Source organism: Harpegnathos saltator, unplaced genomic scaffold (assembly GCF_003227715.2).
Source record: "Harpegnathos saltator strain DR-91 unplaced genomic scaffold, Hsal_v8.6 scaffold694, whole genome shotgun sequence".
In the NCBI taxonomy this organism is placed as follows: Eukaryota; Metazoa; Arthropoda; class Insecta; order Hymenoptera; family Formicidae; genus Harpegnathos; species Harpegnathos saltator.
This window is the reverse complement of record NW_020230531.1, coordinates 2,441,764-2,455,069: the sequence shown is the minus strand read 5'-3', so window position 1 is coordinate 2,455,069 and position 13,306 is coordinate 2,441,764. Positions and strand designations below refer to the sequence as shown.

The 13,306-nt window shown below is 40.9% G+C and overlaps 1 long non-coding RNA gene across 2 annotated transcripts; it reads right to left on the bottom strand.

The window, feature by feature from the left end:
• Positions 1-832: 832 nt before the first annotated feature.
• LOC105185636 (uncharacterized) lies at positions 833-12,851 on the bottom strand. Of its 2 annotated transcripts, XR_003113939.1 has the most exons (5): positions 5,982-7,625; positions 5,138-5,856; positions 3,248-3,332; positions 1,914-2,041; positions 833-1,521 (listed from the first exon to the last, which is right to left on the bottom strand). It is a non-coding gene; the product is annotated as an uncharacterized LOC105185636 (long non-coding RNA). The 2 variants fall into 2 exon arrangements; XR_849963.3 differs by lacking the exons at positions 5,138-5,856; positions 5,982-7,625 and adding an exon at positions 12,052-12,851.
• Between the last annotated feature and the right edge of the window lie 455 nt (positions 12,852-13,306).

Below are 13,306 nucleotides of genomic sequence, written 5' to 3'. Positions count from 1 at the left end.
AATGGTGACCATTCGCTTCGGTTCTCCAATGCTGTGGGAATTGTTCGGGCGTGTCGACGACTACGCCTTCGCTGCAACGTTATGTATGACCCGCAACAAGCCGGAATCGCACGATAGAAAAGCATCGTAGGTGGAAATCGATATGCCGCGTACCGCACTCCAGTCTTGAATTTCGCGGGCGAAAGGCGAGTTGGATTTTGTCCAGCTACCAACTCGGCCGAGACGTTCTGCTCCATTTTCGACACTAAAGGACAAGATGCAATAAAAAATTACAAATAGGAAACCACGAATAAGAGACGAACTATTTGATTTACGATGGACAATAAATAACAGATATCTAATCTGAGAGTAAAGTTACAGCAGAATGTAAAGAATATTGAGACACTAATAAAGTCAGAAGGGAACGATGACAAAACATAGATTCCAAACATAGATTCTAATCGACTATATTGTGTTAACTCGTCGCTATGCTATTTGATGAGAGAATGGCATGCAATTTAGGAACAATTTATCGTCCATGTAAATCGATGCAAAACGACTGTCCTAATTTACCTTCGATGATCCATTGTCCTGATGGGGAAATGAGAGCGAACGAATCAATCGGTGTGCTTTCGTTAAAAATCAGCGTGATTTCTCGCAACCGCGCTTTAACCTCTCTCATTAATTTCCTAATTGGTAATGGCTGCGATTACGGCGAGATTATTGAAGGAAACGTTTTGCTTTCCTGTGCAATCGAGAGAATATCTCCAAATAAATTTCCACCGATATGGTTCCTTGTGGTTCGTTAACGCTTGCAACGGAAGTCATATCAAAGTATTTCAAAGTCGGCGATTTTAAACTCGGAATTCCAAGTTTTACCGTCCCATAAAACTGGCTCTATGTTATCACGTTAAAGATCTTTTGCAACTTTTCTGCCTTTCTCCGGATTAACACCTACGCCCATTTTAAAAGGCCTATAAATGTCTCGGTCGAAATGTTTATAGGCACTACTGAATTCATGAAACGTTTTTTTATACTTAAGTGTATCACTTATTACGATATTATATTTCGTTATATCTAACAAGGGGAGATATATAACAGCTATTACATATATTTTTGTGTGATTTATCGCTGCGTTCTGTTAAATGGCACGTCTCTTCCGTCTTCGATTACAAATACGCGGTATTATCTTAATTCGCCAGATAACCGTTGTTTAATTAAACCGTCGACGTGAAGAATAGGCTTCCGTTGAGGTTAATTAACTGACATGGGTTCTCAGACAGTACATTGCTGGCACTACTTGCTACGCACGTCCGTGATTACGAGATCGTTCATTAAACCCTTCGCCGTACTTCCTGTCACTACATTATGATCTAACATTGCCGTCGGACGAATTTTAGTACATCAACTGCCCTCACGTGACTCCTTGTCTTTGCCAATAATACTTTTCCTTTCTTCTTCTTCTTCTTCTTTTTCTTCTTCTTCTTCTTCTTCTTCTTCTTCTTCTTCTTTTTTTCTTATATAACTTGTGTCAGTCAATTTCTAAAAAGTTTAATATGAGGAATGAGACATATTGACCTGTACTTCAGGAACTAAATATTTAAAAAATATTTGAATAAACTTCATTTATATTATTTGAAGTGCCAAAATCTTAACTATCAGAATTACATGATGCATGAATATGCAATTAACAACACAGCGCATAATACAGAAAAACCATGCCCCGAGATACCGTTTGCGTCATAAACAATTCTTTCTTTCGCGTATAACGTTTAATGACAGCATATTTTGCAAACTGCAAAAAGATCACGGATCGACCGAACGTTGCTAGCAGATTTTCCCGCAACGTGTATAGTCGATCGTGTTCGATGGACTTTAAGCTAAAAGGCAGTGAAAGTGTTCCTATGGAGCATGACGAGAGTAATGACACTCACACAAATGTAGTTGCACCGGGATACCTCGCGAGCACCAGCTCAACGTGTACCGATCTGCTGGAACTATTGGCGCACGCCATTTCTCCCCGCAACGCGGTCACTACCTCTGTTCTTCTCATTGGTATGAACTAAAAAGGAAAAAGAAGAAAAAAAGGACAGTTTATATAACAGCTAGTAGTATACTCCGAGCTCGTAATATCTATAATAACATCCTGTAATTGTAAACCGCGATCGCACGACTCCCGCTTTATTACCGATATTCCGTGCTCATAATATCTGTAATAATATCTATAATTGTTATTAGCCTTTGCCACAACGGGAAGTTATAAAAGAAATTAGAAATCCGAGAAAAATTTGAATCTGCTAATGTTCACGCGTACGCGTAAAAACGCAGGAAGCAGGCAAAATTAAAATTCGCCGATGTCATATCGATGCCGAGTATCATTCGCCGCTGATAACAATCAGTTCCGGACATTTTTAATCCATCACGCCAGCCTAGTCGCAAACTGAATTTCGTTGCGCTGCGTAATCAATCCCGATAAAATAGCCCGGCTCCGTTACGTTAGAGGCGAGCACCCGTTTCAGGATTGTGTTTCTAGGGCATTCGGAAATTCAATCGGACTATCTCACGGCTCTCGTCGGTGGATGATCTAATTCGCGGCGGCAATGCTTCCTGCGAAGATCGAAACGAGAACAGGCTGCAGAACGGGAAAAGGCGTAGACGCTGAGGTCCGGTTTTATTACGAGAACTTGGCGCAACGCGCGCACGCACGAAGTGGGCGCGCGTTGCACACACGTGCATTCACGTGCATTCACGTGCATTTACGTGCGGCGATGTCGGCGTAGCGATCGCATGCACGCTCCACGTGATTACCATTCGATATAGAAATTCGTAATAAGCTGTGTATTCGCTGAAGCTCGTATTCGGTGTAACATTACCGCACACGATAAGCGAATATTATTGCAATTTAGAAAATTGATATTACCTTTAAGTGTGTCTAACGATTCCCACGAGATATTAATTTGACCGACACGTGTAGCTTGCACGTGGATTTTTGAAAATGTTTCGCATAAATTCCCTCTTACGAGCTCTAACGATACTTTTATATTATTTATCTCGCGAGGCACGGGGTAGTTGAGATAGAACACAAAGATCCGGTCTGCGCGATATGAAAAGTATTAAACGGCAACAGAAGGGAGAATACGAGAAGAGGGGTTTATAACACGCGAATTATTCGGATAGAAGATACGACATGGACCAGCTGTTGCTTATTGCTGGTACTCGCACACATGGTGCGACTCGTTACGCTGCACTTGTGTAGAGCAAAACTTACCTTAAAGCACGCATGAGAAATGAAAACAAACGTCAGCTAACGAGTGATAGAATTCGGAAAATGATCCAAAGAACCTGGCTTCTCGCTGTAACATGCAAGAAATATCCCATAATTTCGCGCGGCGGAGAAATTTCCGACGCGGAATTTACAATAGAGATAACTAAATGCGAATATACAGAGAAACTGTCAAATTTTGTACATAATTCGTAATCAAACGCGACTGTAATAATCACACACGCCTTGTAAATGTGTTCCGTATATTTAAGGAAAGTGGCAAAAAATTATACGCACGTTAAACGAAAAGAATTCTCCTACAAGGAGAAATTTTGCGCGCTACAAATCTTCTACGATCTTCAACTTTTGATTAATAGAGAAATAGAAATGGAAATAGGACGAATATGAGTAAGAATGAGTAAGCATAAATCTTGATGGATTTTTCAAGCTGTGATTGATCCATTTTATGTCATCACAAACATGTTAATGTATGTATGATACATCTGTAGTAATCTTAGGTATAGGAGCGAGACGCGAATTTCTGTTTTCCTGGACGAGTTGCAGATTCCGGGTAACGACTGCTAGACGCCGCGATTCCTAGAAGCACACGTGCGAAGCGCACGACGAGCGCGCGAGGGGTACGACCAATCGCTCGCGGGAGGAGAAAAGCGTCTTCCCCCGCGAAAACAAAGGAAGATGCGAGGCACAGCGAGCGGACAGCGGTCCGACAGTCTAGCCGTAGAGATGTCGATATCGAGAAAAAATATCGCATTTGAATATATTCGCCAAATTTAAAAGTAACCATATCGATATCGAATAAGCAGTCAAAATATCGAATAAATATCGAATAGCCAATAATCGGTAGCCAATAAGAACCCAGCAAACACAATAAGCCTGTTCGTTTTGTCTGCACTGCTGAACTGATGCATTAAGTTAAAAAGTGAGACAAACGTAGGTTTTCTCACTTCAACTTGTTGCACCAGTTCAACAGTGCAGACAAAACGAACAGGCCTAATATTACATGTAACGTGCATGTTAGTTGTAATTTTCTACTCAACAATATAACTGTTATTGTTGAGTAGGAAATTACTATTAACATGCACGTTATATGTAATATTGGCTGCGTTCAGCAGAACAAAATGATCAGTGAGCGCTTAGTGATTATTGTCTGTGACTGGAGCATTCTTTTAGATTCTTCATAGACGCAGAAGTATTTACCAATCAGGAGCGAGAATCACTAAGTGCTCACTGATCACTTTGTTCTGCTGAACGCAGCCAATCAGAATGTAACATTTCTAGTATGTCACTAAAACTAGCATGAAAACAAGCACCGTACTGCTACTGACTTTAGCTTTATATTAAAAAAATCACTTTAAAAAAAATATTCAATAAATATTCGCTGAAAAATATAATTATTCGATTTTTTATTCATATCTTTTCTATTCGATATTTGTATATCGAAAAAATAAAAAAATATCGAATATTCGATAATTTCGAATATCGATAAACATCTTTAATCTAGCCTAGCCCTTGGCCCCAATAACATGCAATCGGAAATATACGCCCCAATTACTTTACGTTTCAGTATCTTGTTTCCGAAAGAGCCGTTATTATTACCCACCCCCTCCTACACATCAAACATAATAAAAAAAGAATGGCGATTACTTAATAAAGAACGAGAATAAACAGCTTTTAATAAAGTTATTTAGTCCATACACATTTTTCTATCATGAAATTTATCAAAATTTTTGCACTCACTCAATATTAAAAGAAAAAAAAGTCAGTCCAACATTCTGGATTACTCTCTCTCTCTCTCTCTCTCTTTCTCTCTCTCTCTCTCTCTCTCTCTCTCTCTCTCTCTCTCTCTCTCTCTCTCTCTCTCTCTCGATTACTTACCGGATTTTAACAATTTAGACGAGTCTTCCATTGCGACTTCCTTGTCTCAAACAATGCATCTTTTGTTATCAGCCTATGCCTTACTTTGTTCTTTCTTCTATCTCGTTCATTTCCATTTTACTCTTGCCTCTTTCACTCTCTTTTCCTCTCTTCTTATTTTCTCTAGCTCGTATCTTAGAATCGTCTTTTAAGGCAGTTGAGCCTTCTTATCCCCTTACAAGCTTTCTCGTATTGTCGTGACGCGCGTCTGTTCCTCTTTCATGTTTTTCGATTCGTTTCTGCCTTTGCCTCTTTCATCGCACGTCAGTCTCATTGACCTTGCGCGCATTCTGCAGTTGCATTGCTATCGCATTGCTATGAAGGTGCATCTTGTTTTGAGATGTGGTCATATCATATAAATTTCAGTTTTTCACGAATGAAATTTTAACAGAACGGATTATTTAGAGAGCTATATGATGCGCGAATTGCTCCAATTTCATATACGCACACTTGTTTATTTCGTTAATTCTATAATTTGTTTTTTCAAGGTGCGAATATATCGATCTCTTAATGCGGCAGCGCTTCAGAATAAATGCACTTCGTAATTAACTTCAATCGCTGCGGTAAATACATTTTAGCTATTCAATAATTAAAAATTTCCATTAACAAGTTTTCCACCCGTGAGGGATGTGTGTATATGTACGTGTCCTACTTTTCGTTTCCGATGAATTCTCCGTTATCTGTAAATTTAATCCGACATAATATACATGAGAGAAAAATATCGTATTCTAAATATCATCGATCGCATAAAAATGCGTAAATTTGAAATTGATTTTAGAGAGATGGGTCGATTTATTTAATTTACCTGTATAAGTGTCGCTCACTCAATATTCTTTTAATAAGATAATACCGTAATTGTGCGCGCGCGCGTGCGTGTGTGTGAATTTGTGCGTCGAAATAACACATCCACAATCCCTTAACGCTCCGCGAGTTCCTCGTTGCGATTTCGTGCCGAAATTGCGGGTGATGGGCGAGAAAGAGTTGAAGAGAACAGAAAATACCGAATAGCGGGGAAACAAAAGCGCGATAATTCGAAAGGGAACTCATTGTTGGAGATGTATTGGATATCGGACTGGCGATATATTATTTCGTTGCATATTCAAGGGAACACAACCGCTCGCCGCTTTATCTTTCATCCTCTTTCTGCCCTGAATCTCTCCACCTCTGAAAGCTGAAAATGAAAGACTAGAAACGTTGGTTGACGGTTGGCTCTTCGCAGAGCGGCCTAACCAGGCAATTTCAGCGCGTCAGGATTGAGTTATGCGACCGTTGTTGTCGCCAACGCTGTCGTGACAACGCGATAACACGCGAGTGACAATATTATAATAACACGATTGTCTCGTTATTTTTTCTCGCTGTGATTAGTCCCGCGACAAATTCGAACGTTGAGGATGAAGTGGCTTCCCCGGAGATTAAATTTAGGACAGGCACGAGGGGAAACAGTCAGTATGCACGAGCGGTCCTGGACTGAACACATTTTTTACTGTCGGGTTCGGGAGATAAATAAGATTTATGAGATACGCCGAAGAGGACTTTGAAACCGCATTGTCCATTTCTTGTGTCTCTTTTCATTCGGCGCGTTACAGCTGATTTTTTTTGTTTTGTTTTTACGCAGAGCTAACGGGGAAACATTAATTTTATCCTTCCCTCTAATCTCACCTCCACTGTGTATTACATTTTCTTAATTTTAAATGTTCCTCTAGGAGACTTCCCTTCGTTATTCCCGGCTTTAATCCGCTCCGCCGTTGGGGTTGTCGAAATTTGTTGGAAAACGTTGTTTGCGCTGATCCCGTCGTATCGTCTCGAAATCAGCTATAGGATAGAATACACCTCTCCATTGTCAACTCCGCTGAACGTAGAAGCATCTCTCGCCAGGATCATATGATAATGCACTGCCGTATGATAACGCTCTTGGATATTGAAACACCGTAAAACTTTATGTCTCCTCGTACATTCTCTCCGCACGTAGTGTCACACGGAACTCCTTACCATAAAGATGTCGCAATTTTGTCAAACGTTTTAACGTATTATCGTATCGACGAGTTTCGTGTTCACGATTTGATTATCTAAATTTAGCAGTTGTTCGTTTAAACGAACGACAGTACGGTGAATGTCTCTTCTCCCTCCATAGATCTGGCTCCGTCGGATTTGTAGTCGAGGCTTAGTAATCACTAGGCTACAAAGGTATCTTGACACTAGGTGTGTTAATTAGTCGACGCTTCTTCATTACGTTTCCGGTCTCGCTTTCTTACTTTCCAACCCAACTCCGATCGATCTGTCCTACCTCCACGTTGTAGTCACGCGATCTAGTACCCGAGGTTTTACGACCGTATAAATTCGTCGAATCTCCTCGCGCTCGCGGAGATCTGGCCACTTACATTTCTACACCTTAAACTATCTGTTTGCAGGATTCTCAGCGTGAGGATGTATCACGCAGAAATTTAGAACAATCTCAACATCCTCATGAAAGGATGAAAAGTAACGAGAGCCGCGCAGCTGCCGTATATCCAGCTGAATCCATTAATAAGCCGAGCTTATACAGCTGGCTTACCACTTTCGTTAATTAAAAGCTTCTGTCTCGTTTATTAAAAATATTTTTGTGCCGGCGAACTCGTGAAGGTCTCGACAAAATTAGCCGTCTTGGACCTTTAATTTCCCAGATAATATCTACCCCCCGCGCGATTCGCCGGTTAAGTAAAGCCAAGGGGCAAATTCACTGGAATCACTGGATCCATGAATCAAGCATGATGGCTACAGTTTGTCGAAGGAGTAAGGACTGTTACGGTTTGATGAACGTCTTGCTATTGTTACTGTAAGTAAACCGGCGGAGCCTGCCCGCCGTTTACATTGCTGCGAGGCATCGTCGTAGACGAGCAGGAAAATTTCACAGATCATCGATACGATCCATCTCGAGTCCTTTGCTAACATAGCAAACGAAGCTCCGTCTTTAGCTCCTTGAGCTCGGTAATGCTTCGCGCGGCATTCGAAGTCCACTTTGACGCAAAACCCGCTCCTTCGAGAATTGAATATTTGAATATTTTATAATCTCCAAGTTGCATCTCAGCTTCATTTGCTTCTGGATTTTCAGCAGGTATCCCGTAAGATTAACATGGAACGCGGAAGCGTGTAATTAATAAGAAAATAAGGAATCGACCTGTACGGGAAAGAAAATCTCGGTTCGTTACAACAGAATGAGACGCAGAGGGAACTCGATGACAAGAAACAACATCTCTGTTATTAACTAATGTGAGAACAATTGACTGAATAGAAAGCTCTTAGATGAATCTTTTTGTTTCTTCTGAGTTTTTATCTGCTAGAGAATTGAAAATCAGTTACGCCTATCAGATTATCTTTTTCACGTGGTCGTTTGCATAAATTAAAAAGTAACGCGGATATCTCCTTCTTTGTAAATCATGCTAATTATACACTTGAACGGATGAAGTCACGAGTAAGTGACTATTTCGAAGGCGTATTTTAAGGCGCGGAAAAAACAATTACCTCGTCCACCTTCGTGACGTGTTTGCGCCGAATACGGTGATCGTGCAAACTGTGTCAAGTCAATCAACAAGGCGTCCCTCTTTCGTGAGGATGCGTACGAATAAGAAGTATGCAAATATCATGACGGAGTGTTGGAGGATAGAGAAGCAGGAGGAGAAAGAAGAGAGAGAGAGAGAGAGAGAGAGAGAGAGAGAGAGAGCTCGCGACGATGAAATTGTATAAAGTAAAATTGTAATTCAGCGGCAACGAGGTACTCGGATACGCGCACGTTTCGTCGTCGCATGCGTCCAAAATTTGGTTAAACAATTAGAAACTTCATGAAGCTGATTGCAGAATTAGAGACCTCATAAAGTCAGTCGACCTTGCGCCTTTCAAAAGACAGCATGTTCTCAAAGCGACGTTAATATATATTTTCCGTTTTGTTACCGCGAATTTCGCGGATCAATACACTGTAAACCCGAGTGTGTTATTTTGACATGTATAAGCTGAAGCTTTCTTCACGCTTTTCTTGTCATCTGAAATCACGTCATTTGATGCATTTCGATATCACTTAACGCGTTTAAACGCGTTAAACAACGTGATTTAAGACGACAAGATACGCGTAAAGAAAGCTTAAGACGACAAGATATTTAACGAAACAAAAAAAGACAAAGAAAATTATCAAAGAATTCAGGCGGTATTAAAAACGCACAGAAATATCGTGTATTTAATACTTATAAAATAAATATGAGAAACACATGCGATTATATTCCCATTAAAATAGAAAGGCTCGTCACGTGTTAATTATGCAAAAACCCATATAAATGAGATAATTTAAAATCGCGCAAGAGGAAGCGCACTAAATTCGAATTTATCTCTGACTTTAATAATCAAATATTTCTATCTGTTGCTTAAATTCATTTAGGTATGACGAAATTAACAATATTTTAATTAATGCATCACATAATAATTCACGATAATCAACTCCAGCCTAATAATAAACTTGAATCGATCAAATATGGTCCATCAGTTTTCATTTGACACGTTTCTGCTACTTAGGAAAAAACTCAGGAGAGAGAAATTTCTTCCTTTTACTCAAATAAATATCGTACTGAATCTCGCGATTCGGATAATTATATAGGTAATTGCCTTTCCTTTTACGGCATATACGGAAGATTCTTTAACGCCAACGATTAAAGAGCGATAGTCGGTTAAGACGGCCTTATTGTGATTTCCTTGGAATCCGCCCGTGTCTGCGCACATTGCGCGTGAAATCGCGTTGGCGCAACGTAGCTTTTATTTCACGCGCACTTATTCGAACTTACAATTATATTCCACATGCCCTTATCGGCCTTTCAAATCGGTTTTCTCGATATAGACGCAGCTAATGTACGATAATTGCAAAATGCATCGCATTCCGCGGCGCCGCGCTTAAGGCGCGCGTATATTTATGCGCTCGTGCGCGCGCGTGTTACATCCGCGTGATAAATAAAATTCGAACTTGTTGCAATCGCATCTTGCGTCGAGTCAATGTAAAATAAGCACGGCACTTTTACGCCTCCTCTCGCGAAAACCCCCGAAAATTAAAGTATGAGCGTACAAACAATTCTGCGCATTGCTATGCACTTGACTCTCATTGACGCGCCATAACTGTCGGTGAGTAATATTCATTTATCATCTGCCTACGATAGAAAGCGTAACGAGCATAAGAATTAATCATTTTTTTCCGCTAGAATCCTGCGTTATGTATATACAGGATGTTTCATATATTTTGACTACTCGCAATATTTCTGTTGGATTTAATTAATGATACGAACAAATGCCTGGAAAAAAGTGATAATAGAAATAGAAATATTTTTTCTGAAGGTTATTTCTCCAAAGATTTCAAGATCAAGATAATTTTTTTTTTTATGAAATCATATATTTTTGTTTGTAGACAATTTTATAGCCAGCATCGAATGGATTTCAGTAATCTATAACAATATAACCGACAGATGATTCTTCACGTGGGAAATACATGTTCGGGTAAAATGAAAAAGTAAAAAATGTATGCTTTCTTCATACCATCGACATTTTATTGCATCATCAAACACGACAGGTATATTTCAGGAGGCCAAGGTATACGAAACATCTTACATGTACATCATGAATTTCGTGCATTATTTACGCAGAGTCATGCGCGTTGATTGATAAGAGAATGCGCACCAGTGGAAATTAATGAAGCACGTAATTAACTCAATTCCATGGAAACGATGAAGCCTCGGTGTAGTCAAAGTGGCTTCAGATTAAAGCTATATAGACCAAAATCCGACCGCGAAGTTTAATAATCTTGAACTTTCTCTACAACTTCATGATTCATCTTCGAAACTCGGAAACGCGACTGTCTGAATCACTTATCGATATCCAACAACTTTGAGATCGAGATACGATTTGAGCGAGGACTCGCGACAAATTCTCGACGAGGTCGCGTAATCGTTGATTTTAGGACTTACTTATTCGCACGAGTGCTAATCTCGCCGACGAAACATTAGGGAAACCCGCGTATTTCGTCGATGCATTTAGACTGTTTTTCATTGTAGTAAATCTCGGCTATTATTCTACCCTCGTCGACTTCTCATAACTTTATTCTTAACTTTAATGCAGCGACCACGAGTCGAGAGCTTGTCCATTAATGTCCCCGAGTCACAGTCAATTATCTATTTAATCGTTGTTATCCGCGAATAGAAAATATCTGACGAAACGGCATTAAATGGATGTAAAAAAACGACGTAAAAAAAAAAGAAAAAAACAGAAAAAACGATTAAATTCAATAGTCACAAATATTAAATTTAGCGTATGTTATAGAAAGTATTGACATATCTCCAATCGGATATTAATATTATTGACATAAACTGGATGATGAACGTTAAAATCCGTGTACTCGATACAAAAATAGGAAATTTTTTGATCGCTTGGCGATATCAATGCACTCCTTAACGTAAATAAATCAACGGAGTTTAAAATGCGATAAATTTGTCGGCACAATTTGGCAGATCCGCGTGTAAATTTCTCTTGCTAAATTTTCGACGCTGAAAATTATAATTTTAATTAAACAGCTTTCCGCATTACACCGAAAACACTTGGGATAATATCCCAAAATAGGAAACGCACACAAAGGTGATAAGAAAGGGCAACGATTTAAAAGCTCGTTAGTAATCATGCGAATGCACATTCCCTGAAGTGATATCCGGATAGCGCGGCCGCAAGAATGTTAGAACAAGAAGAAATTGCACTCGCGTGCAACGTCCAAATTTCATTTCGCCGCCGCCGCCGCCGCCGCCGCCGCCGCCGTCGCGAAGGTTGTTGCATAAGCCGAAGCGAGCTACGAGCGATTCAGCTTAATATCGCCTTTCACTCACCAGTAAGAAAAGTGCGATGCACGCTCCTCGTTTTCCCCGCGGTGTCGTCGGGTCACGCGATTCGGCAAAAAGGATTCGGCACGTTTGTCCCTGGCGATTTTTACGCCAATGAAGCACGCGCCGTGGCCGGCGCGCGAGCAGTCAGGTCCGACGATCTCAAAGACGCGGAAATGAAGCGGCGCCAGCACGGCGCGAAGCCGTCGACTATGAAAATCCTCTGGGCATCCGAGGAATTTTCCGCGAGTATTCGAATGCCCTGCGTCGTTCGCGAGACGAAGAACGTCCCTGACTGAACGTACAGTCGATCTGAGTTATGTAGAATGCGCATATGACTGTGCCGCGCGTTTATTGCGCACGCCGTTGATAGTTCGCGATTAATGTAAATGCCCGATAAGTGACGGGTAATCTCGAGACACTCGCAGACTTGAGGTGTGTTTGGGGATGATGGCAAAATTGTACAATAGATAAAAATGCTTCGAATGTTTCAAATGTGCTTTGTATGTTTGAAGAAGAAGGTTTCCTATCAATATTCGCAAGAGAGGGCGAATTAGGGCATATCCGACCACGGGAGCGGCGGGGAAAAAATCTCGCCATACGACGATAAGTGCCGATCATAAGAAGCATCGTGAAATCTTCGGGGAATCTTCAGGAACATTCTCATTCTTATCGCGGCGATGTAAGGAGGACGTAGTTTACTAGCACCGCGGCGTAACGAGGTATAAAAAGGGCGTTTCGCTGCAAATCTGATGCGCTCAGCCGGCTTTCCTTCGTCCAATATGAATAGGATTTGGAGCTTTTCGCAGCTCTCTAAGAGCAATCGAAAAAATCGTCACGTGTTTCACGACCGCGAACGCGCGAAACAATGACGCTTTCGCAGGGATGAGATTAATAAAAGGTGGGAGCGCATAAAAAAGCCGACGGATTTTCCACGATCAATCTCGTCGAGGCCTGCGGAGAATTTCTTTCTCATTCTCCTCTGGAAATGTCATATAAAAAGGAAAAGACATATAAAGCCGCGCACAGAGGCAAGGATATGGCGCTGATGAGACGCGTCAGCAATCGACACAGCCGCGAGCTATGAGGGCGTATCGGCGAAAAATGCGGTTCGTTTATCTCGAACCTTTTCCGCTCTCCTGCGCCGACGTCGACTACCTCGCTAAGGCGTATAATTAAATTTCCTCACCGGCGGTTTCCCCCCCGAGCTCCTCGAAAAATGATAACATAATAACGCGCCTGGCTGATAATGTAATAATGC